At 41.8% G+C, this 4,099-nt stretch overlaps 1 pseudogene across 1 annotated transcript; it reads right to left on the bottom strand.

Annotated features, from left to right (window-relative positions):
* Nucleotides 1-566: 566 nt before the first annotated feature.
* LOC308356836 (elongation factor 1-alpha 1-like) lies at nucleotides 567-2,186 on the bottom strand (annotated as a pseudogene). Its single transcript has one exon. The product of its transcript is annotated as an elongation factor 1-alpha 1-like (transcript).
* Between the last annotated feature and the right edge of the window lie 1,913 nt (nucleotides 2,187-4,099).

The following is a 4,099-nucleotide window of genomic DNA, read 5'->3' as shown; positions in this document are numbered from 1 at the left end:
TTCCTCATCTCTTATTACAGTCTTTGGCTTAAAATCTAATTTATCTGATATAAGGATTGCCACCCTGGCTTTCTTTTGATGTCCATTAGCATAGTAAATTTTTTTTTTACCCCCTCACTTTAAATCTGGAGATATCTTTGGGTCTAAAATGAGTTTCTTGCAGACAGCATATTGATGGGTCTTATTGTTTTTTTATCCATTCTGATACACTGTGTCTTTTGATTGGGACATTTAGCCCATTCACATTCAGGGTTACTATTGAAGATATGAACTTAGTGCCATTGTATTGCCTGTAAGGTGACTATTACTGTATATCGTCTCTATTCCTTTCTTTTCTCTTACTTTTAGTCTCTCTTTTTGGTTAGAGGACCCCTTTCACTATTTCCTGTAGGGCTGGTTTGGTGTTTGCAAATTCTTTTAGTTTTTGTTTGTCCTGGAAGTTTTTATCTCTCCTTCTATTTTCAATGACAGCCTAGCTGGATATAGTATTCTTTTTTTTTTTTTTCCTCATTAAACTTTTGTTTTAATGGGTCTCAAAATTCTGTGACGGATTTTTGGTCAAGTTGTTTCCATTAAAAAGTACTGATTTTAAAAACTAATAACTTAAAACTGCCACACACACACACAAAAACAAATGGTCCACAAAACATTCTCCTTTCCTTCTGAAGGTTTTACGATGCATTGTTATCATTAACCAGTCTTTTACTATTAAACTTAAATGGCCAATTGACACAAACAGTTCTGAGACCGTTCTTCCACCACTGAGTAAGACTGGGGTGGCAGGTATTGGGGATAATATTCATTTAGCTTTCTGAGCTTTCTGGGCAGACTTGGTGACCTTGCCAGCTCCAGCTGCCTTCTTGTCCACTGCTTTGATGGCACCCACAGCAACTGTCTGTCTCATGTCACGAACAGCAAAACAGCCCAGAGGAGGATAGTCAGAGAAGCTCTCAACACACATAGGCTTGCCAGGAACCATATCAACAATGGCAGCGTCACCAGATTTCAAGAACTTGGGACTATCTTCCAGCTTTTTCCAGAATGACGATCTATCTTCTCCTTCAGCTTAGCAAACTTGCAAGCAATGTGAGCTGTGTGACAATCCAGCACAGGTGCATATCCAGCACTAATTTGGCCTGGATGGTTCAGGATAATCACCTGAGCTGTGAAGCCAGCTGCTTCCATTGGTGGGTCATTTTTGCTGTCACGAGCCACATTGCCACAATGAACATCTTTGACAGATATGTTCTTGACATTGAAGCCCACATTGTCCCCAGGAAGAGCCTCACTCAAAGCTTCATGGTGCATTTCAACAGACTTGACTTCAGTTGTAACATTGACTGGAGCAAAGGTGACCACCATGCCAGGTTTAAGAACACCAGTCTCCACTCGGCCCACAGGAACAGTACCAATACCACCAATTTTGTAGACATCCTGGAGAGGCAGACGTAAGGGCTTGTCAGTTGGACGAGTTGGTGGCAGAATGCAATCCAGAGCTTCAAGCAGTGTGGTTCCACTGGCATTCCCATCTTTATGGGTGACTTTCCATCCCTTGAACCAAGGCATATTAGCACTTGGATCCAGCATGCTGTCACCATTCCAACCAGAAATTGGCACAAATGCTACTGTGTCGGGGTTGTAGCCAATTTTCTTAATGTAGGTGCTGACTTCCTTAACAAGTTCCTTGTATCTCTTCTGGCTGTAGGGTGGCTCAGTGGAATCCATTTTGTTAACACCAACAATTAGTTGTTTTACACCCAGTGTGTAAGCCAGAAGGGCATGCTCACAGGTCTGCCCGTTCTTGGAGATACCTGCTTCAAATTCACCAACACCAGCAGCAACAATCAGGACAGCACATTCAGCCTGAGATGTGCCTGTAATCATGTTTTTGATAAAGTCCCTGTGTCCTGGAGCATCAATGATGGTCACATAATACTTGCTGGTCTCGAATTTCCACAGGGAGATATCAATGGTGATACCATGTTCACGTTCAGCTTTCAGTTTATCCAAGACATAGGCATACTTGAAGGAGCCTTTTCCCATCTCAGCAGCCTCCTTCTCGAATTTTCAATAGTTCTTTTGTTGATCCCACCACATTTGTAGATCAGATGACCAGTAGTGGTAGACTTGCCCGAATCTACGTGTCCGATGACAACAATGTTGATATGAGTCTTTTCCTTCCCCATTCTGGTTTAGGTTGAGTGATGGTTTTCATGACACCTGTGTTCTGGCGGCAAACCTGTTGTGAAAAAGTGGATATAGTATTCTTGACTGCATATTTTTCCCATTTAGTGCTCTGAATATATCATGCCGGTCCTTTCTGGCCTGCTAGGCCTCTGTGGATAGGTCTGCTGTCAATCTAATATTTCTACCATTGTATGTTACACACCTCTTGTCCTGAGCTGCTTTTAGGATTTTCTTTGTTGCTGAGACTTGTAAGTTTTACTCTTAGATGATAGGGTGACCTATTTTTATTGATTTTTGTTTTTTTAATAAACATATAATGTATTTTTATCCCCAGGGGTACAGGTCTGTGAATCGCCAGGTTTACACATTTCACAGCACTCATCATAGCACATACCCTCCCCAATGTCCATTTCCTCACCACCCTCTCCCGTCCCCCCTCCCCCCAGCAACCCTCAGTCTGTTTTTTGAGATTGAGTCTTTTATGGTTTGTCTCCCTCCCGATCCCATCTTTTCATTTTTACTTTTCCTACCTCCCCCCAACCCCCCCGCCTTGCATCTCCACTTCCTCATATCAAAGAGATCATATGATAGTTGTCTTTCTCCGATTGACTTATTTCGCTAAGCATGATACCCTCTAGTTCCATCCACGTCGTCGCAAATGGCAAGATTTCATGTCTTTTGATGGCTGCATAGTATTCCATTGTGTATATATACCACATCTTTATCCATTCATCTGTTGATGGACATCTAGGATTTTCCCACAATTTGGCTATTGTGGACATTGCTGCTATAAACATTCAGGTGCACGTGCCCCTTTGGAGCACCACGTTTGTATCTTTAGGATATATACCCAGTAGTGCAATTGCTGGGTCATAGGGTAGCTCTATTTTCAGTTTTTTGAGGAACCTCCACACTGTTTTCCAGAGTGGTTGCACCAGCTTGCATTCCCACCAGCAGTGTAGGAGGGTTCCCCTCTCTCCGCATCCTCGCCAGCATCTGTCATTACTTGACTTGTTAATTTTAGCCATTCTGACTGGTGTGAGGTGGTATCTCATTGTGGTTTTGATTTGTATTTTCCTGATGCCGAGTGATGTGGAGCATTTTTTCATGTGTCTGTTGGCCATCTGGATGTCTTCTTTGCAGAAATGTCTGTTCATGTCCTCTGCCCATTTCTTGACTGGATTATTTGTTCTTTGGGTATTGAGTTTGATAAGCTCTTTATAGATTTTGGATACTAGCCCTTTATCTGATATGTCATTTGCAAATATCTTCTCCCATTCTGTCAGTTGTCTTTTGGTTTTGTTCACTGTTTCCTTTGCTGTGCAAAAGCTTTTGATCTTGATGAAATCCCGATAGTTCATTTTTGCCCTTGCTTCTGTTGCCTTTGGCAATGTTCCTAGGAAGAAGTTGCTGCGGTTGAGGTCAAAGAGGTTGCTGCCTGCATTCTCCTCGAGGATTTTGGTAGATTCCTTTCTCACATTGAGGTCCTTCATCCATTTTGAGTCTATTTTCATGTGTGGTGTAAGGAAATGGTCCAATTTCATTTTTCTGCTTGTGACTCTCCAATTTTCCCAGCACCATTTGTTGAAGAGGCTGTCTTTTTTCCATTGGATATTCTTTCCTGCTTTGTCGAAGATTAGTTGACCATAGAGTTGAGGGTCTCTTTCTGGGCTCTCTATTCTGTTCCATCGGTCTGTATGTCTGTTTTTGTGCCAGTACCAGTATATACTGTCTTGATGATGACAGCTTTGTAATAGAGCTTGAAGTCTGGAATTGTGATGCCACCGACTTTGGCTTTCTTTTTCAATATTCCTTTGGCTATTCGAGGTCTTTTCTGGTTCCATATAAATTTTAGGATTATTTGTTCTATTTCTTTAAAAAAATGGATGGGATTTTGATAGGGATTGCATTA

This window comes from Martes martes (assembly GCF_963455335.1).
Source record: "Martes martes genome assembly, chromosome: 16".
Taxonomy (NCBI): domain Eukaryota; kingdom Metazoa; phylum Chordata; class Mammalia; order Carnivora; family Mustelidae; genus Martes; species Martes martes.
The sequence above is the reverse complement of the archived record's forward strand: the minus strand, read 5'-3'. Positions and strand labels throughout refer to the sequence as shown.